Source organism: Pinus tabuliformis, chromosome 1_1 (genome assembly GCF_031772625.1).
Source record: "Pinus tabuliformis cultivar Carrire ecotype Pingquan chromosome 1_1, CPIR1, whole genome shotgun sequence".
Taxonomy (NCBI): Eukaryota; Viridiplantae; Streptophyta; class Pinopsida; order Pinales; family Pinaceae; genus Pinus; species Pinus tabuliformis.
This window is the reverse complement of record NC_142297.1, coordinates 887,421,824-887,444,832: the sequence shown is the minus strand read 5'-3', so window position 1 is coordinate 887,444,832 and position 23,009 is coordinate 887,421,824.

Below are 23,009 nucleotides of genomic sequence, written 5' to 3'. Positions count from 1 at the left end.
CCATGGTTGATGATCCAAGTGGATGTTGGGGTACATCTGCTTATTCCACGTGGACCCCCACCACTATCTCTTTCAGTTTTTCAGTTTCCTTAATCATATTACAATTTACTAATTTTGGCAGTTTTTCGAATCTTGAACTTCTAGACTCATTTTGAGGCCCTAAACGATTTTTTTTTTGAAAAATCGAGGCAAAAATATGGATTTGATTGATGTTTTCTCTTCGAAAGTTGTAGTCCTCAGATAGATATTTCTAATGAGGTATTATGTACGTCAATCATAGATCGTATGCCAAAGTTACGACCCCGGGAAGTTGATGTACCAATTTACCCAAACAGGGCCCATAGTTTTGACACTTCATCTCATAGGGTTATGTTTTTGGATGTTTAGGGTTTCCATTATTTCTCAATAATAAGTAGGCCTTTGAACCTCATTGTAAAACAGTTCAGAGGCATGTAGCCGCCACCTCTCTTCTTAGAAATAAGCTACCATTGCCCAAGCTAGTTTATTTCCTTTCTGTTTGTAAGCTTATTTTAGTATTTCATATTAATGAAATGAAGTATTATTTTTGCTGCATCTTTTTATTTATGGTTATATCTGTAATTTGTTGCGTTCCTATTTAAGTTTGGATCAGTGGTATAAGTTTTTCTTTGCATGTCCCTAACGAAGTCTGGATATAAGGAGTTAGGAATCGAATTGGTCAAACCTTTGCAAGACCAACCTCGCAAACCCTGATGGCCTCCCATGGCGGAAGAGAAGAAAGGTGAGGAGGCAGGAGATCCTTTCAAACTCTTGCTTGAAGAAGCCCTTGAGAGACAAGGGAATCTGATCATGGACAAGTTTGTCCAGATCCTTTAGCAACTACCCAAAGACGACACATCTCCTTCCAACAGCCACTCTGGAAGTGCCACACCCTTCAAGGTACAAGTCAACTTTGACATCCCGATATTTGAAGGTCAGATAGATGTCGACCCTATAGATAAATTGTTAAATCTATCAGAAGGATATTTTTCTATTCATGATTTTTCCAGCCGGGAAATTTTTTTTTCACTTCTCAAAGCCACTTGCCATGTTAAGGAATGGTGGGAAACCTATTGTGAGAAGAAGGATGAAAGTACACCCTCACTATTTTTAGTCACACCCACTTGGAATTCGTTCTAGGATGCCATAAAGGAGAAATACTACCCTGTCAGGAGCTATGAGGATAAATACATAAAGTAGACCATGTTGTAGTAGGGAAGGGACTAAGACGTACCAGAGTTTACAAATTTTTTTCATACCCTTTGCATGAAGTTGGGTATCAAGGATTTTGAGTGGGATTTGGTACTCAAGTGCCGTGATTGTCTACACAAGTACATCCAGGACAAGATGGAGTTCCTAGACATCTCCTTGCTCGGTACGATGTACTTATAAGCTATCAAGATTGAGTAGAAGTTTAAATAGAAAAAGCGAGACTTTGGATCTGCAAATCTGAAGAAAGGGAAAGGATCCCCCAAACCGTAGAGCAAAGGACAAAGCCAAGGCAGGGCAACCCAATATAACTTGCTGAAGCTGCAAGCAAAGAAAAACACCATGAATATAAAGAAGGACACATGAAAGTGGTGTGAGTTCCATAATAGCTCCACTCACAACACAAGTGAGTGTCAGGCCAAACATTCACTGGTGGCCAAGTTGAAGGTTTCTGAATCAGACACATGTTCTGACTCTGAGTCAGAACCCAACAAGGGGAATGGAAAAGGGAAGGTCATTGACACGAAGCCTAGTGCCACCGTGGACACCATTAAGATCCAAAAGCTTGAGCTTGAAGATCTAGAGGAGGGGGAACACCTATTCCACTCACATATGTGGGTGAAGGGTTCTTTGTTGCAGTTCATTGTCGACAATAGGAGCCAAAATAACCTCAATTTAAGTAGAGGCTATAAAGAATCTAGGCCTACCGACCACAACACATCCACAATTGTACGCCATTGGGTGGTTTCACAAAGGATGATATCTTTGTGTCAGCCAAAAATGTTGCCTTCCTTACAACATCAAGCCCTTCACAGATGAAGTACTGTGTGATGTTTCTCCTCTTGAAGTTTGTGATGTATTATTAGGACAACCATACCTGTGGAAGTGACATGTTGTATATGAGTCTAGACCTCACTTTGTTATTATTTCTTTGGGTAATAAGTTATAAAGGATACTGGAGGTAGCCTCGCCTACCGCCATCTCCTTGATCTCTGCTAAGCAATGCAGTAAGATCATCTCCCAGACTAAGAATTTTTTTCTTTTCTTTATGATTCATTGCCAAAGTAAGGGGAAGATTATAGCCACATCTATGGCCCCTGGGAAGGGTTCCTCCATGCAACAGAAGTAGGTGGATACGATAGTGGAAGAATACAGGGACATCTTCTCCCCACACAATAGAAGCAGGTGTATACGATAGTGGAAGAATACAGGGACATCTTCTCCTCACCCATATAGGGACCCTTGCACTGTCAAGTCAGGCTTTCGATCGATCTAACTCCTGAAGCACGTCTACCCAATGGGCTGATATATTGCCGCTCCATTCTAGAAAATTAAGAGATCAAGTGGAAAATCCAATAGTTTCTGCAAAAAGGGAACATCTGACTAAGTTCCTCAACTCATGGGAGCTTGATTGTACTTGTACAAAAGAAGGATGGGACCTGGAGGCTAGACATTGATTATCGGGCACTAAAAATAATCACTGTCAGGAACAGGTATCCAATCCCACGGATTGATGACGTTCTGGACCAACTGAAGGGGGCCAAGTATTTCAGCAAGATCGATATGAAGTATGCCTATCACCAGGTTCCAATAGGGCCCACAGATGTATGAAAGACCGCCTTAAAATCTAAGGAAGGCCTTTTTGAATGGTTGGTTATGCCCTTCGGGTTGACAAATGCCCTTGCTACTTTTATGAGGCTAATGGATGACATCTTTTGGCCCTTCACCAACTCATTCATGGTTGTTTATCTGGATGACATCCTCACCTTCAACATGAGTTGGGAAGAACACTTGCCACACATTTGATAGTTCCTTCAAACCCTTCGGCAAGACAAACTGTGTGCTAACTTGGAGAAATGCACCTTTGGCATGAGTTAGGTTCAATATCTGGGTTATATCATAGATGAGCATGGCATGCATGTGGATCTAACTAAGATCCAAGTCATTCAGGACTGGCCAACCCCAACCACTCTAACAGAGCTTCACATCTTTTGGGCCTTGCAAATTTTTATCGGAGGTTCATGTTGGGATTCTCCCATATCACCTCGACTTTGAATCAGATTACTAAGGGCGAGGAGAAAGAATTTTTTTCCTAGTGTGAGTCCCAATAAAAGGCATTCGTTGAGTTGAAGCATTGCCTTTGCTCTGCACCGATACTCACACTGCCAGACCTACAACAACCATTTGAAATTGAGGCAGATGCCTTCGACTAAGATATTGGTGCAGTCCTCACACAACATGGGCATCTAGTGGCCTATCATAGCGAAACAATTTCCAATACAATTTGGAAGTACCCCACCTATGATAAAGAGATGTATTCCATCGTGCAAGCTTGCCGAAAATGGAAGCATTACATGTAGGTTTTAACCCCATACAGAAATTACCTGCATACGAATTCTAAAACACAGAAAATAAACAATGTGAGAGCGTAACGCATAAAACACATATACACAGAGATTTTCCCCCAGATCCCAAAACCGGGACTACCAGCTTGATTTTTCATTATTTTCCTTTCAATGTTATAATACATATTTATACATGATGAAGCATCCAATACCATGGACCGAAAACCATTGCATCCAATACTATGGACCGAAAACCATCACGTCCAAAAACATGTGCAAAAATCATGCACAAAACCATAGGTGGGTCTGCCCAACTTAACATAGGGTCCAAAACCAAAATTTTCCGGGGCACTGCCCTGGACCCCATAAAGTGGGGTTACGGGTATGCCTCAAACCCCCTGTGACCTCCCCGCTACACAATTAGTGCAATGAAGGGCGTTCTCTGCCACCCCTCTAACCCCTAGTTAACTACGTGGGCTAATCGTGGAAAGAATATAACACAATCCAACATTCTCCCACTTGTTGTTTTCTTTCCAAAGGGGCCACAAGAGAGATTAATCATTTTTCCAGCCTTGAAATGCCCATTGTTTCTCTACACTAAGAGAATTTCTCAGAGCTCACAGATTTTGTCAATGCATCTGCAGTATTATTCAAAGTGTCCACCTTTACCAACAACATCTTTTTGCCTTCTATCATATCCCTCACAAAGTGATATTGAACATCAATGTGCTTTGTCTTTGAATGATATGCAGGGTTCTTTGCCAAGAAAATTGCACTTTGGCTGTCACAGTCTATCCTTATAGCTTCCTATACTAACCCCATACTTGAACACAATCTCTGTAACCAAACTGCTTCCTTGCTTGCATGAGTGGTTGCCATGTATTCTGCCTCTGTAGTTGATAGTGCCACTACAAATTGTTTCTTACTCATCCAACTGACTGCACCTCCAAATAGGTTAAACACATACCCACTTGTAGATATTCTCTGATCTAGATCTCCAGCCCAGTCTGCATCAACAAAGCTGTGAATATCCAACACTTTTTCCAATCCTGGTCTTCCTTGGTAGCACAAACCATAATCACTAGTGCCATGCAAATACCTGAAAACCCGCTTCACTGTTGTCTAGTGCTCCTTCCTTGGTTTTGACATAAACCTGCTCAATAATCCCACTACATGTGCAATGTCTGGTCTAGTATAGACCATTGCATACATCAGGTTACCGACTGCACTTGCATATGGAACACGGGACATGTCCTCTTCCTCTTCATGTGTCTTGGGACACTGTTCAGTAGATAACCTCACACCTACAGGAATAGGAACCTTCACCAGTTTACTATCCTACATATTAAACCTCTGCAGTAGTGTCTCGACAAACTACCTATGATTTACCCAGAGCTTCCTCTTTGTACGATCTCTTTTAATTTCCATGCCCAAAATATAGTTTGCAGCACCAAGATCTTTCATGTCAAATTTGGAGGACAATTGGGTCTTCAAATCTTGGATAATTTCTTTGTCATTTCCAACCAGCAACATATCATCCACATACAAGACTAGATAAAGAACACGGTCACCAATTAATTTAAAATACACATAGTGATCTGCTTTGCTTTTGGTGAAGCCAAGTCCCCATATAAATGTATCAAATTTCTGATACCACATCCTTGGTGACTATTTTAACCCATACAGAGACTTCTTTAACTTGCATACTAGTTCTTTCTTACCCTTCACCACAAAACCTTCAGGTTGCTTCATGTAGATCTCCTCTTCCATATCCTCATGAAGAAATGTTGTCTTCACATCCATTTGTTCTACCTCAAAATCAAAAGTAGCAGCAACAGATAAAAGTAATCTAATAGAAGTTACCTTGGCAACAGGAGAAAAAATATCACCAAAGTCAATTCCCGACACCTGGGAATAACCTTTTGCTACCAATCGAGCTTTGTATTTCTCCACTTTTACTTCTGCATTTGTCTTCTTTTTGAACACCCATTTGCTGCCAATGGGTTTCCTTCCAGTCAGCAACTCCACCAGATCCAAAGCCTCATTTTTGTGCAAAGATGCCATTTCATCAACCATGGCCTCTTTCCAGAGTTTTCCATCCTCTGAATCTACTGCCTCCTTCACAGTTCTAGGATCATCATCAGTAACAGACAAAGAAAAATTTGAACAGAAAGCAGATGGACTATACCTTTTTGGTTGCCTTTTTTCTCGAACTGATCTTCTCACAGCCGGAGTTTGTGGCTCTTCATCTTTTGATTCCTCCTCTGTTGTAGAGTTTGATTCTTCCTCCTTTAGCTCAAAGTCTATCTTCTCAGGTTCCTTTGGTTGGACTTCATGTTTAATATCTTTCACCTCTCTAAACACCACATCTTGGCTGTACACAATCTTCCTTGCTGAGGTGTATATGGAGTAGTCTTCTGCTGTGCTATACCACACTTCTTGCAAAATTCTTCAGATTCCTTACTGCAAAACTCTCCACCATTATCTATCCTCAACACCTTTATCTTCTTCTCTATTTAGTTTTCCAATAGAGCCTTAAATTCTTTAAACCTATCAAAGACTTCAAATTTCTTCTTAAGGAAATATATCCATGTATTCCTTGAGAAGTCATCTATAAATGATACATAGTACACAGACTTACCCAGTGATGGAATCTTCATAGGTCCAAACACATCACTATGTACAAGCTCTAATATATGTTTCACCCTCTTACCACCAGAGGGGAAAGTCACCCGATTCTGCTTCGTGTATACACAATTTTCACAAAAATCAATATCCATAGAGCTATTACTCATACCTTCTACCATACCTTTACCATGAAGTATTCTAAATTCCTTCTCTCCAATATGTCCAAGCCTTTGATGCCACAGCATGGTCTTTTCTCCAGAGACCACTAGATTTTCTGCTCCACTTTCAGGAACCATAGAACTGTTGCACCCATCAACAACAGTGCTACCTTACAGCTTGTACAGAGTTCCAATTCGAACTCCCCGCATCAATACCAGTGCTCCCTGAACCATCTTGCAGGTATCTTTATCGAACATTGTTTTTACACCTGCATCATCCAGCTTGCTAACAAAAATCAAATTTTTGACTAATGCAGGAATATGCAGAACACCTGGAAGCATTCTAACCCTTCCACCTTGCAACTTTAACTTTACTTTTCCGCAACAACGATTCTAGCCTTCCCGTCATCCCCCAATAAGATATCACCACCATAATATTTCTCATACTCGCAGAATCACTCTCTATGGGGAGTGAAGTGAAAGGATGCACCTGAGTCAATTAACCATGCCTCATGATCTACATGTGTACTTGAAGAAGCCAAGTACACATCCCCACCTTCATCTGAGGTGGTTTTCGCCTCTGTAGAAGGAGTCTCATTAGATCCCTTTCCTTTGTTAGGAGATTTAGATTTACAGTCCCTTTTGTAGTGCCCTTCCTTTCCGCATTTCTAGCACACCACCTTTACAGGTTTTCCTGGAAATTTAGATCTTCCTCTAGATTTAGATCTCCCACTCGATGACTTATTTTTGCTTCTGTTCTGGGACCATCCTTGTACAGACAAGGCATCACCATTCTGGCTCTCCATATTTTTCCATCTCATCTCCTTTGTCAGCAAGGCTGAGACTATTTCATCAAACTGCAAGGCAGTTGCATTGCTACCTATTGCAATAACCATAATATCCCACGAATCTGGTAGAGAACATAGCAAACTGATGCACTTATCTTCATATGAAATTTTAATATTAACATATGCTAACTGACTTACCATAGTATTAAATGAGTTCAGATGCTCTGTTATCATGTCTCCATATTTCATCGTCAGGTTATACATCTTTTTCCATAGGAACAATTTATTCACTAGAGACTTAGATTGGTACAAAGTCCCTAACTTGTCCCAAAAAGCCTTCGTCGTAGCTTCCCTTTTCAACAATACTGAATATGAGACACACAATAGTATTGTGCTCTTTGCCTTCTGATCCAACTTCTTCCATTCATCATCGGACACTCCTGTTGGTTTAGTACACGGATCTACAGTGATCCATTGATCTTTATCCACCAATAGATCCTCCATCTTGAGTTTCCACAACTCAAAACTCTGACCATTAAATTTCTTGATCTTTATCTTTCCACTGCTCACCATATTCTTTCACCACCAGAATCAATCTCACAAATCTTCCACTGAACAGGGTCTACCACAGGCCAGAGTGAAATCCCTCAGCAACAAAGGCATCCCCTTGAAGCCAAAACTGCTCCGATACCAAATGTAGGTTTTAACCCCGTACAAAAATTACTTGCATACGAATTCTAAAACACAGAAAATAAACAATGCAAGAGCATAACACATAAAACACATATACACAGAGATTTTCCCTTGGATCCCAAGACTGGGACTACCAACTTGATTTTTCATTATTTTCCTTCCAATGTTATAATACATATTTATACATGCTGAAGCATCCAATACCATGGACCGAAAACCATCGCGTCCAAAAACATGTGCAAAAATCATGCACAAAACCATAGGTGGGTCCACCCAACCTAACATAGGGTCCAAAACCAAAATTTCCTAGGGCGTTGTCCTGGACCCCATAAACTGGGGTTACGGGTACGCCTCAAACCCCCTGTGACCTCCCCGCTACTCAATCGGCGCAACAAAGGGGGTGCTCCACCCCCCCTCCAACCCCTAGTTAACTACGTGGGCTAGTTGTGGAAAGAATATAACACAACCCAACATTACATTATGGGGAAGGAGACAGTAATCCAAATCGATCACCGACCTCTTCAATTTATACAGACATAAGGGAATTTACAAAATGATTTCCATCAAGGGTTGTCTACATATTTGCAATAATTCCACTTGAGCATTAAGTAAAAAAAGGGCAGCACCAATCATGTTGTAGACTGCCTCAACCGGCCCCTAGTTGCAACATTGACTACTGTTCTCAACTCTTGTGGCCATGAGACCTTTGGATGACCACAACTATACAAAGGTGATCTAGATTTTGCCTCCACTTACCAGATGCTAGTAGATGTCAAGAAAGTTCATGATTTCCACCTCCAAGGCACATTATTATGCTACCTGAGCCACCTTTATGTTCCTTCAAGCGAGCGTGCTAGGCTGATTTGGGAGGCACACTACAATCGGGTCGCAAGACACTTGTTTGGAGAAAACTGTGTTTGTACTACAAAAGTACTTTTAATGTCCAAAACTTCGATTAAATGTTGGGAAATATATCAGATCTTGCACTTCCCACGCCATCACCAAGCCAACCATCAAGAAGTAAGGTCTGTACACTCCTCTACCTGCTCCTAGATAGTCGTGGGAATCCATATCCATGGACTATATGTTTGACCTCCCTTCTACCAAGCATGGTAAAGACTGTGTATTTGTGGTTGTGGAAAAATATTCTAAGATGGATATATTGGCGGCCTGCAAGAAGAGCATTGCAACAGAAGGAAATGCCAAAATCTTCTTTGAACGAATGTGGGTACATTTTTGGATCCCATAGACCATTATATCAGATTAGGATATTAGGTTCCTGAGCAAATTCTGGACACTATTGGACACCATTGGACACTAAGCTCACCAAGTCGACTTCCTTCCATCCCCAGACTAATGGCTAGATGAAGGTCATTAATAGGATGATAGTGCACATACTCCACAGGTACAACTCCAAGAATGCAAAAACATGGGATGAGAGTCTTCCCTATGTGCAACATAGTTATAAAAAATATCTCCATAGCTTGACTGGTCTCAATCCCTTTCAAGTGGGTCTAGAATTTCAACCATTATGTCTGATTGATGTTGCCATGCCTCATGTGACTACACAGACAAGATCCACACATGTATTGCTCGAGGCTAATTAAGAGACTAGATTTATTGAACGCATCCAACACATCTGCCATAGGTTCATGACATCTTGGAGAAGTCAAAGGCCAAGTACAAGAAAGGACATGATCAACATCAAGTGCCACACAAGTTTCAAGTGGGCGACAAATTTTGGTTGCATTTGCAGAAATAACACCTTACCAGAGCCCATCAAAAGTTCATACGGCTCCGATATTGTCCTTACACCATTATCAAGGTTGTGGGAGACAATTATTTTGAGCTTAGCATTCCCCCATTCCTTGGCCTGCACCCAGTGTTCAATGTGGACCACCTTCGACCATACTTCCCACCATTACAAGACACATCAGACATTGCATCACAACTCACACCAATAGAGTTAAACCCACATTCGATGGAACATGACAGAACTGATCGGATTATGGACACACAGATCAAGAACTCACTAGTAAAAGATTCAACTATATCAGGTTTTTAATGTTGGCCAACTCCTGCACCAAGGCCAGTCGCTCACCAAGGACCAAGTTCAGCAGAAGTTTCCCCATTTCATGGAGGCACTCAATGCAATGGGGACCATTTCTTCCTAAGGGGGGAGGACTGATCTAGGTGGATGGTTGTGGCCACCCACTTATTCCACTTGGACCCCGACCACTATCTCTTTCAGTTTTTCAATTTCCTCAATTGTAGCACAATTTACTATTTTTGGCAGTTTTTCAGGTCCTAAGCTTCCAAAGCCGTTTTGAGGCCCTAAACGACGTTTTTGGGAAAAGCGGGGAAACCATGAGTTTTCAATTTATGTTTGCCATTAGAAAGTTTTAGTCCTTGGATAGATATTTCTAATGAGGTATTGTGCACGTCAAACAAAGATCATATGCCAAAGTTACGACCACGGGAAGTTGATGTACCAATTTACCCAAACAAGGACCATAATTTTGGCGCTTCATCTCCTAGGGTTAGGTTTTTTTAATGTTTAGGGCTTTCCATTATTTCTCAATAATAAATAGGCCTTCGAACCTTATTGTGACACATTTCATAGGCATGTAGGCACCACACATCTTCTCAGAGATAAGCTACCATGACCTGAGCTAGTTTATTTCCATTCTGTTAGTAAGCTTACTTCAATATTTGATATTAATGAAATGAAGTGTTATTTTTGCTGCATCTTTGTATTTGTGATTATATTTGTAATTTGTTACCTTCCTATTTAACTTCAGGTCAGTTGACCATGATTGATTTCCATATTCAAATAATCTTTGTCACAATGTGATGTTGGACCATGGTTGACCATGATTGATATTATAAACCCAATTAAATTAATACTAAAAACCTAAGGGATTATAAACCCATGTAAATTAATATTAAAAACCCAAGGGATTATAAACCCAAGGGAATAATATAAATCCAACATATATAATCCCTAAGATAAATATTATAAACCCTAAAATAAACATTGTTGGCTATGGCTTACCATGGTTGATTTTCATATTGAGATAATCGTTGTCACAATGCGACGTTAGACCATGATTGACCATGACCATGATTGATTTTCATATCAAGACAATCATTTTCATAATTAGATGTTGAACCATGGTTCACCGTGGTTGATTTTCATATTGAGACAATCTTTGTCGCAATGCGATGTTCGACCATGGTTTTCATTATGTGACGTTGGACTATTGCTATTTACCATGGTTGACCATGATTTACCATTGCAGAACATGATTGATTTTCTTATTGAGACAATATTTTTCATAATGCAACGTTGGTCCATGGTTGACCATGGTTAACCGTGGTTGATTCCCATATTGAGACAATCTTTATCACAATGTGGTGTTGGACCATGGTTTACCATGACTGACCATGGTCAACCATGTTTGACCAATGTTGACCATGATTGACGATGGTTTATGATGGTTGAAAATACTTGAGCATGATTGATTTTCATATTGAGACATTCTTTGTCATAATGTGATGTTGGACCATGGTTGACCATGATTATAAACCCTAGGAATTTATATTAAACCTTAGATTAATATTATAAACTCTATGTATAATATTATACCCTAGGAATATGAACCCTTAAATTACTAAATCGAAGAAATTGATATTATAATCCCAATTTATTAATACTAAAATGTCAAGGGATTATAAACCCAAGGGAATAATATTAAACCCAATGATTAATATTATTAACCCAAGGTGTATAAACGCGAAGATAAATATTATAAACCTTAAAATAAATATGGTTGACCATGTTGACCATGATTGATTTTCATATTGCGAGAATCCTTGTCACAATGTGACAATGCACCATGGTTGACCATGATGGATTTTCATATCGAGATGATCTTTATCACAATGCAATGTTGGACCATGGTTGACCATGGTTGATTTTCATATTGAGACAATCTTTGTCACAATGCGATGTTGGACCATAGTTGATCATGGTTGACCATGATTAACATTATAACCCCAATGGATTAATACTATAAATAGAAGGGAATAATATTAAACCCAAGGGAATAATATAACCCTAAGATAAATATTATAAATCTCAAAATAAACTTGGTTGACCATGGTTAACCATGATTTATTTTCATTCAATACAATCATTACCACAATCAGACATTATGCCATGGTTGACCATGGTTGATTTTATTATTAAGACAATATTTGTCACAATGTGACATTGGAACATGGTTGTTAGAATGTGATGTTGGACCATGGCTATTGACCATGGTTGAACATGATTGATTTTCATATTGAGACAATATTTCTCACAATGTGACATTGAACCATGGTTAACCATGGTTTTCATAATGTGAAGTCAGACCATGGCTATTGACCATGGTTGACCATGATTGTCTTTGGTTGACCATGACTGATTTTAATATTGAGATAATCTTTCTCACATTGTGACATTGGACCATGGTTGAACATGGTTGACCATGGTTGATTTTGATATTTAGACAATCATTGTCACAATGTGGTGTTGGACCATGGTTAACCATGATTTACCATGGTCAACTATGTTTGACAAATGTTGACCATGTTTAACCATGGTTGAAAATGATTGACCATGGTTGATTTTCATATTAAGACATCTTTGTCACAATGTGACTTTGGACCATGCTTGACCATGGTTGGCCATGATTATGAACCTAAGATTTTTATATTAAACCCTAGGATTACTATTATAAAGCTTATTAATATTATACCCTAAGGAATATGAACACTTAGATTAATAAGCCCAAGCGATTGATATTATAAACCCAAGGGAATAATAAACCTAAGGGATTAATACTAAAATGACAAGGGATTGTAAACACAAGGGATTAATATCATAAATCCAAGGCATATATGTTAGGTCCCTATAATACTAGTGGTTCCCCCATTACTATTGCCGTTGTATCCCTTATTGTTATTGTTGTGCCCCTATTGTCCCCGTATTGTTATTATTGTGCCACATAGAATCCCACTATTGTTATTTTTGTGCCTTTATATTATTACTGTTAGGTCGACTTTGGTTATATTGTGACCCCTTATACTCCTATATATAGAAAAGATGTTTTTTCATTTGAATCATCTAAGAATTGTTCATTTGTGTAATGTAAAGGAGGTTTCCCCCTCGAAGAGGCTTATTTCTAAGGCGTTGATCTATCTTTTCTATCTTTTTGTGAGCTGGTTTCATAACATTTGGTATCAGAGATTTGGATTCTAGGGTTTCACTGCTCCAAATAGATCATCGTGGAATTTTCGCTATAATTTTTTTGCTACAAAGTTTCAGAAGCTAGAAAAAAACCCATTTGAAAGGGAATTGGTCTGAACCTCGGCCACGAATTTTAGATCTTGTCTCGATATATTTTTGGAGATGTAATATGAGGAAGTTAGGGTTTTCGTAGACAGCCAAATTACATTCCAAACATGTGACCTTGGAAAATTGCCATAACTTTCATTCTGAGCATCAGATTGAATATTCGTTAGAAGTTACATAAAGAGGATCGAATCTAGTTTTGTCAGTATCATTTTTAGAACCTAAGTTTGAAACAATGACCCACAGCACGTTGTACAAGTTTGCTTTACTGAACGAGTCTATAGTCAGGTCATCGTGGGAGATTTGGCATAACCCTTCATTGGAGAATCCAATATCGATCAAACTTGTGGGGTTAGAACGATTACTCAAAGGGTTACCGCAGAAAGAAATTTCAGACCTTGGAGATCCAATATTACAGAGATATATCAAGTTCAATATTGAGCTCCTATAAAGTGAAAAAAGGTGTTGTTTGTTTTAAATTTTTGCATAAGCTTAGTTTGAAATTTTAGTTTGAATGAATTCAAAGGCATAGTAAAGCATTATTATTGGTAATTGATGCCCCAAAGAAAGAAAATTGAAACACCTAGTAAGCAACCTGAAAGCTCTAGCATGACTCATGAAGAAGAGGAAGAAATGCAACATGATATATCAAAATTACGAGACCAAGTGCAACAAATTTCACTTGCACAAAAGGTAACAAAAGCTAAGATGGATGGTTTAAAGAAAGACGTAGAAGCTAAGATGTATGGCATGGAAGCTAAGATGGATGGTTTAAAGAAAGGCGTAGAAGCTAAGATGAATGACGTGGAAGCTAAGATGGACGATGTGGAAGCTAAGATGGACGACGTGGAAGCTAAGATAATTGATTTAAAGAAAGGCATGGAAGATGGCGTGGAAGCTAAGATGGATGATTTAAAGAAAGGCATGGAAGATTTGAAGACAGATTTGAAGACAAATTTGAAAACAGATTTGATAAAGTTTCTACAAGAAATGCTTATTAATGGCGAAAGGGTACTAAAGGAAACTCATGATGAGAACAAAATAAATGTTAATCACGATTTGATAGACTCTAATGTTGGATCGAAGAACCACCATGTTCCAAAGATCAATATGAGGAAGTTTGATAGCAAGGATCCTGGAACATGGATACTATAGATGGAGCAATTTTTCAATCTCCATAATGTGCAAAACACACAAAAGGTACACATTGCAGCTTTATATTTGGAACCAAATAAGTTTGTACGATATCGATGGCTTTTCTCTTGTAAACAAAGTGTCACTTGGGCTATTTTTACGGATGAAATGATAGCACATGATGAGGATACAAAAAACAACACTTTTTTTAGCCAATTGATAAATCTCAAATAAAAGGGTTCAATGATGGAGCACATTGAGGACTTCCAAAAATTGAATATAAGGATAAAAGATATTCTAGAGGAGCATAGGATTGATGTGTTCATAGGGACTTTAAAAGATAACATCCAACATGAGGTTCGCCTTCGAGAACCAGGTTCATTGGAGAAGGCATTCAAGTTGGCAAGAAAAATGGAAAGAAAAATTATGGCAACAAGGAAGCCTACCACTCACAATCATAAGGATGGAAGTGTTGCTACCCCTAGCCGTCCACAACCTACAAGGTTGACACCACAACAATTGGAAGAAAAAAGAGAAAAAGGGCTTTGTTACAGTTTTGATATCAAATACACTAAAGGTCATAAGTGTGCCGAGAAGAAATTATTTTACATAGATTGTGAAGAGGAGGAAGAAAAGGAACAAGAAACGTCAAAAAAAGAGGATATACACCAGGAAAAAACTCTAGAAAAAGAAAAAATGAATCCGACCACATCTTGTAATGCATTGGCTGGAATTACCACTCCTCAAACTATCAAGCTAGAAGGGCATATCAAGAAGAAAAAGGTAATAGTGTTGAATGATTTGGGAAGTACCCATAATTTTATTCATTGTAAGATAGCCAAGGAATTGAATTTCTTCATATATCCAGCACCAGAGTGTCAAGTGATGGTTGCAAGTGGAGGAACCATAAATTGCTCAGGAAAGTGCCATAATATAAAGCTATCCATGGGAGAATATGTATTGAATAGCCCAATGCTTCCCATTCCAATGGGTGTTTCTGATGTTGTATTAGGAGTCCAATGGCTACAATCCTTAGGTACAATAGCTCTTAATTTTCAAGAAATTTTCATGAAATTCTCTTCAGAAGGAAAGGAAGTTGAACTAAGGGGTATCGTAGGGAAACTGAGAAAGATAATCAGCTCTAACGGAATGACAAAGCTTCTAAAGAAAGAACAATGAGGCATAATTTCACAATTATGTTCACTAGAGGTTCCCACATTGAAATCATCCATATCTCCAGATCTCCAAAAAGTCTTGGACAATCATTCTAAGGTATTTGAGACTCCAAAGGCCTCCCACCTATTCATGATCATGATCATGCTATTAAATTGATTCTAGGAAGTGTTCCTCCAAACATTAGGCCTTACAGATATCCCAATGTCCAAAAGAGTGAAATTGAACGTATGGTTGCAGAAATGCTAGAGGCTGGTATAATTCAACCTAGTCAAAGTTCTTTCTCTGCTCTAGTAGTATTGGCTCACAAGAAGGATGGATCATGGCGCATGTGTCCAGATTATAGGGAGCTCAACAATCTCACTATTAAAGATAAATTTCCCATTCCTGTTGTTGATGAATTATTGGATGAATTGCATGGATCAATTTACTTCACCAAGTTGGATCATAATTCAAGATATCATCAAATCAGAATGAAGACTGAAGACATTCCAAAAGAAACATTTAGAACTGATGAGGGTCATTATGAATTTTTGGTCATGCCTTTTGGTCTTACTAATGCACCTTCTACATTTCAAGGTTTGATAAATTCCATTTTCAAACCTTTCCTTAGAAAATTTGTGTTAGTATTTTTTGATGATATACTAATCTACAACAAGTCTTGGAAGGATCATGTCCAACATGTTGACATGGTGCTCAAACTATTGGAGGAGAAACAATTATATGCAAAAATCTCCAAATGTTTCTTTGGAGTACAAGAGGTGGAATATCTGGGTCATATTGTATCTCATGAAGGTGTTAAGGTAGACCCTAGTGATGAGCCCCAGAAATGGGTAACTATATGGGCTCATTTTGCCTATTATTTCCATTTGATCCACCATTCTTCATAGTTTTGTGCATGTTTTTGAATATATTTATGTCAATTGAGTGAATGGGGATAGTCACTTTGCCACATAGTCTAATGAGTATTTATTGCCGATTTTTGGACAATTTTTGGACAAGGACCAGGCATTTATGAGCAGATTAGTAGCCAAACTTGAGGAAACAGGGCTGAGGACTTATAGGAGGGGTGTCTCCTGCATTAATTACCCCTTCCTTGAGTTCTCCACCAGCAGCTTGGAGTTCAAAGGCCACCACATCGATGATTCCAAGGGGCAACCGAGCAACTCAAGTGGGGCTGCTGTTATCTCCAGTTTTAGGTAGCCGAGTTCCTTAAGTTTAGGGGTACTATTGAGTCCTCACTTGCATAAATAAGAAGGCTTCAGGCCTCAGTAGGTTAGCCATTTCATAGTCTATTTTCGCACTTTTGTGCAGTCTTGTACTCAGCTCATTTCCGAGCTCCTTTTGTAGACAGTTTTGTGATGTAACTATTATTTTTTGAATCTAGCTTTGAATCAACACTAATCCTTTCTAGAGGGCTGAAGTTCACGAGTTAGGGCCCAACCCAAGCTGCCCAACACCTCCTTTGTATATTTATATGTTTTTTTCTTACATTCATAAGTTGATTTCTATTGTTTAGGATTAATCTTGCTTTGGTAAAATAGGTTTCTTTTGATGATTAAATTAGTGGTTCTTGCTTCAAGTTGGTTAAATAGTTTGCTGTAGCAACAAAGAAAGATCCAAAAGGGCTACCAGTAGTACTTGATCCCCTTTCTCCCTCCTTGGGACCATGAATTGAGGACAAGGCATTACTGCTGCCACCAAAAACGCTGTTTTTTTCCTTTCATGTAATTGCTAGTGTGATGTTTTGAGTTGGAGAAACTAATATTTGCTTGGATTCACATGCTTAGACAATTTCTTATTCATTTACCATGGCTTTCTCACATAGTTTCCTGTTCATAAAATTATGTTCAACACTTTTCTGTTTTTAGGTAAGATTTTAGGTCAAATTAGACAAACTCTGTTTTTTTGGTTCTTGCTTGGGTCAGTCTTAAGAAGTAGGTGTGCAGCTCACTTGAAAAACATTCCAGCTTTTCATCCTTCCATAGCACAACCTGTACTAGCTCATCTTTCACAGAATCCTTCACTCATTCACCACATTTTGCCAAACTGTCCTAATTTCTGCATTTTTTCACAAAGTCGCTTTCTTACCCTTTGAGCAAGTCCAACCCTCTCCTTCATTCCTGATCTTCATTAATAGAGGCCTAGACCCTCCAACACCTTCATCCAGCCTTCATTTCCTTTTTCCCACCATTTTTCCACCTTCAAACCTCCAAAAATCACTTTCGGCCTCCTCCTGTAGAACTTCCTATAGATCCCCTGCAGCCTCCTGTAGAAGTTCATGCGAGTGATTTTTCGAAGTCTGATCGCAATGGAAATCTCCAGAAGGGTACTAGGGACTTCTTAGGACCCCTCCACACCTTCCTTACCATCTGTAAAAGCCAACTCCATCCTCCTTTGCCACCAAACCTTTGCACAGTTACAATTAGTCAAATTACAAGCATAATAAATCCGCATAAAAATACTCAAAATTGCAGAAAGATGATTTCTTTGCATTTATCTTTAGAAGTAGCTTGAATAAATACAATTTACCTTTTCAATAATCAATGGCACCCATTTCAGTAATTTCCATCTCTTTTCTTACATGATTAGGGTTTGTTAGGGTTTGGTAGGGTTTGAGTTCCATTTTAGTTTTCATTCTCTTTCTACAAGTAGAATAGCCCCTGTAGAATTAGTCTTCTGCCATCACAGTAAAAGCTTCTTCTAAGAACTCATAGAAGTTGGCTTAAGCTCCTACCGAACTTGTGCTAGCTGATTAAGTGACAGCTTGCAGTAAGAGCTAGTACTTGTACATACAACACCGTCGCTTCCAAGTTTGTTACGAACTACCAGGTTGATAAAAATAAAGAAGGGAGCCCTAGGAGTTGCAGTATTATTGTTGCAATACTGGAGCTCACCACTCTTTTTGGCGCCATTGCCGGGGAAGCGTCAGAGTATTTGTGATTACTACTTTTCTTCTATTTTTCTACTGCAACATTATGCTAAGTATTTCATTTCAGCAAGCATAGATTAGACATTTCCTGCTTTCATTTCAATTCTGCAATTTCATTTCAGAAAAAGCAGATTAGACATTTCCTGCTTTCATTTCAATTCTGCAATTTCATTTCAGCAAAAGTAGATTAGACATTTCCTGCTTTCATTTCAATTCTACAATTTTCATTTCAGCAAGGTTTATTTTAGTTAGCTACAATTTGTTGTTCAATCCATTTTAGTTTTTGCAGGTACAAGCAGAAAAAGAAACAAAAAAATTCAAAAAAGAGATTTCCTTTCACGCCTCATAGGAACAGAGACAATTCAGGAAAATTCCTACCCAACACCCTCAACACATCACTGAGTGACCCTTCTCTCTTCTTTGGTGGTAGTGATCCAGAAGATCTTATAGGTGAACGTCCAGAGATATACAAAGATCTTATAACAGAAGAAGAGCGAGAAAACATTCCTCCTGAGACCATGGCTGAAAACAGAAACGTTAGAGGGAATGGGCAAAGAATAGAAGGTACCTTTCCTATCTCGGAGACCAATGGGGACACAAAAATGAAAAACATAAGTCCTTCAGCCATACCTCACTTCCATGGACTAACTACCAAAGATCCTAATACTTTCTTGTTTGAATTTGCTGTTCTCTATCGAACCTATGACTATGCAGAAGATGAGCAGAAGTTGAAGCTGTTTCCTTCTACCCTCAAGGATGCAGCCTTGCACTGGTTCATGGGGTTACCTGGAGACAATATCACAACTTGGGATCAGATGCAGCAAGCCTTTAACAACAAATACCAGGACTATTGCAGGTCAAAGGAAACCAAGGAAGAAATATTTCGTATGACCATGGGTAGTGATGAATCTTTAGAAGACTATGAAGAGAGGTTTCAACTCGGTTATAAAAGGGCCAGGTGCACACTTGACCCTGAATCTCTAAAGTTGGTTACGCTCAGAGGAGTCCTTGAAGACCTTCTAGATACCCTCCATTTGCTGGCTGGGGGAGACATCTATCAACTACCTTATGATGACATAAAGACTGTGTTTAGAAACCATTCCAGGTCAGCTAGGAAGAGAGGTAGGGGAAGTCAACCATTAGCCAGTACATCCTCATCCAGCTCATCCCTTAGAAATGAACTTGAAGATTTCAAGAGCGAGGTGAGATAGACTCTTGCCATGCACATGGATACCTTGCATATCAAAAGGAAACAAGAGGAAGCCGAGATATCTATGGCAATCTTCTGTCCCAAGTGCACGAGAAAGCACCCTAGGAACGAATGCCCACTGCACTCTATAGAAGTGTGTGTAGTTTGTGAACAAGACCATCCTACGAATCAGTGCCCTTCCTTGCCCAGAATCAAAGCTGCATATCAAGGGGCTGAGGGAGCCATTGAATCACTCTACTTCATGAACCAAAGGAGGCCACATAGGCCCAGACCTTACCAACAGGGAATGCAAGGGACCTCCAAGAGCTATTACAACCCCAATCAAGCCACTTCCATGCCTTCTTGGGGCCCTCCTGCTCATCCTTCCTGGTCCACACCCCCTCCTTGGTCATATCCTCCTCAATACCAGGCCCCTCCAATTTCTCATTCGTTTCATCCTTATGCTCAGTGACAACCTTAGTGGAGTGCACCTCATCAGGGGTGGAGGCCCCAATATAACTCTCCCCCTACTCTTTTGCCTCCACCACCTGCTCAACCTCAACCAATACCTCTTGGTCCTCCAAGACAACCCCAAATACCTGCTTAACCGAACCTGAACCCCAACAATAGACAGGCCGAACAGGTATATAGTGGGGAAATATCATGCCCAACCTATGATGTGGAGATTCGGGAGATTAACCTACGATCTGCGAAGGTTCTCTCAGATAGCCAACCTCCTCCTAAGGAGGATGAGGAAGAAAAATAGGAAAGTGAACCCAAAGTCATTCCACCCTTTCCTGAAAGACTAACTGGAACCATCCAACTGACCCCAGATGAAACTAAAATTCTGGGAGAACTGAAACAGTTATGTGTAAAAATACCCTTCTCCAAGCCATAAAGGATGTGCCTATATACAACAAGATGATTAAGGAGAATTGCTTCAAACACCCAGGCAGGCGAAAGAGAGATGCCCCAACTATTAGTGTCATAGGACAACTATCCAATCTGATGTCGGGGCAGGTAATTTGTCCGAAATATCTAGACCCTGGGAGTCCTGTAGTCGATGTCCACATCAATGGCACCATAATCCCCCATACCTTGATTGATATAGGGGCTACCATTAATGTGATGACAAGGGACACTATGCTCAAACTCAACCTTCAGGGTTCCCTAAGAAAGGCCTTAACAATACTGCAATTAACAGACTGCTCCACTGTGACCCCTGAGGGGATTGTGGAAGATGTCATGGTCTCTATTGATTCCTGGGAGTACCCTACTGATTTCCTAGTTCTCCAACCAAAGGCAAAACTCACTAGGTATCCTCTCATCCTGGGAAAACCTTGGTTGGCTACTGCAGATGCCTACATCAACTCTCGAGCTGGGAACATGACAATCAAGAATGGGCATATGTCCAAGTAGCTAGTCCTCTATCCTCCTGCTTAACCTCTACTGGAACATGATTTACCCCTCTAGTTGGAGGAGGAAGATGAGGATGAAGTCTATTCTCCACCATTGTGTACAATAGAAACTACCATGGGGGGTCCATAAACCGAGGATGATCTTATTGAGAACTTGATCCAGAATCCACCCCCCAGTGTGTTGCCCTTAGAGGAGATGGTGGAAGAAACCCAAGCTAATCCTCTAGTTGATCTCTGTGTGGCTGATCTAACCTCCCACTGAGTCAAGAACGTGGAATTTGGCCTAGAAAAAACTTTGAAGATCAACTCATCCCTGTCCACCTCTCAGGAGAAAGAACTGTGTAGCTTATTGAAGAATCACTTGGATGCTTTTGCTTGGAGTTATAAGGAGATGAAGGGAGTCCACCCTTCCATCTGTACTCATCACATTTACATTAAGGAAGATTGTAAACCAGTTAGGCAACCTCAAAGGAGGATGAATCCAGCCCTTAAGGACATTGTCAAAGAAGAACTGCAAAAGTTGTTGGATGCAGAATTCATGTACCCCATCTTTGGCAGTGAATGGGTATCTTCTTTGGTGCTAGTGCCAAAGAAAAACAAGAAGTGGAGAATCTGTGTAGATTATTGGGAACTGAACAAGGCCACCAAGAAGGACCATTTCCCTTTGCCTTTCATAGATCAAGTGTTAGATGGCTTGGCAGGGAAGAAGTTCTTCTCCTTCCTAGATGGGTTTAGCGGGTACAACCAGATCCAAATTAGCCCGAAAGACCAGGATAAGACCACTTTCACTTGTCCATGGGGTACTTTTGCATACCGGGTCCTTCCTTTTGGGTTGTGCAATGCTCCCGCCACTTTCCAGAGAGCAATACTGAGCATATTTGTTGAACTGGTTCATGATTCAGTGGAGATCTATATGGATGACTTTACCCCTTATGGTTCTAACTTCTAGGAAGCTTTGACTAACCTGGGAAAAGTTTTAGCCAAGTGTATTGAAATGAACCTCTCCCTCAGTCCTAAAAAATACGAATTCCTGATCACTGAAGGGACTGTGCTAGGTCATACAATTTCTCAGCAAGGATTATAGGTGGATCCCAACAAGATTGCTATCATCCAAAGGGTCTCACCTCCTCAAAAGGTAAGAGATGTTCGGAGTTTTCTAGGCTTAGCAGGGTATTATAGAAGATTCATTAAGGATTTTAGTAAGCTAGCTTCTCCATTGTTTGGTCTTTTGGGGAAAGATGTTGAGTTTATATGGACTGACAACTGTTAGGAGGCTTTGGATGCCTTGAAGGGTAAGCTAGTAACTGCCCCAATCTTAGAGGTCCAAATTGGGCCCTATCTTTCCACATTCACATAGATGCCTCGAACAAAGCGATAGGAGCAGAATTAGGGCAGGTTGAAGAGAAGCTGCCTTATGCCATATATTTTGTTAGTAAAAATCTGTCTAAGGGAGAATTAAACTACACTGTAACTGAAAAGGATCTCCTAGCTGTAGTCCATTCCATAAACAAGTTCAGACACTACATCACTGGCTATCAAACGTTCGTACACACTGATCATGCTGCAATTAGGTATTTGATGAATAAACGAGATGTAAACGCTCATATCATTAGATGGTTACTTTTATTGTAGCAATTTGATTTGACTATTGTTGATAAGCCAGGTAAGGAAAATGTTGTTGCTGATTTTCTGTCTAGACTAGATCTACTGACAGGTGAAGAAGGAATGGTGGATGATCAAATGCCTGATGAACACTTATTTTCTATTTCAGTACTCTCTCCATGGTTTACTGATATAGCAAATTACTTGGTTTCAGCACAGTTTCAGCCACCCCTGTCCTCAAAGGAGAAGAGCAAGATCATGAGGAAAAGCACCCCATTCACTTGGATTGGGGACAATCTTTTCAAACTTGGCCCAAATCAG